Below are 310 nucleotides of genomic sequence, written 5' to 3'. Positions count from 1 at the left end.
TTCCCTCCTTTCCTTCCTCCTTTCCCTCCTCCTTTCCCTTGTCTGTCTCTCCCTCTTCTCTCTTAAAAGACCTTTAAACAGTTTAAATGACCATGCAGTAAAATAGCTCTGCCCTTCACAGGTGTTTGAAAGTTGACTTTGTGCTTCACACCACCAGAGATGTGCAATCATGGAGCCTGACAGAACTCTTTTTTGTGTTATTGCTTATACTAGGTGCCTCATAAAAGCTTACTGTTGTTAGCAAGCTGGACTGTTTGACACCAAAATGTGTGGATGACACGTAGCATAGGTGGTCATGCTTAAATAACTG

The sequence above is a fragment of the Pteropus alecto genome, unplaced genomic scaffold (assembly GCF_000325575.1).
Source record: "Pteropus alecto unplaced genomic scaffold, ASM32557v1 scaffold3, whole genome shotgun sequence".
Classification (NCBI taxonomy): Eukaryota; Metazoa; Chordata; class Mammalia; order Chiroptera; family Pteropodidae; genus Pteropus; species Pteropus alecto.
Note: the sequence above shows the minus strand (reverse complement) of the source record.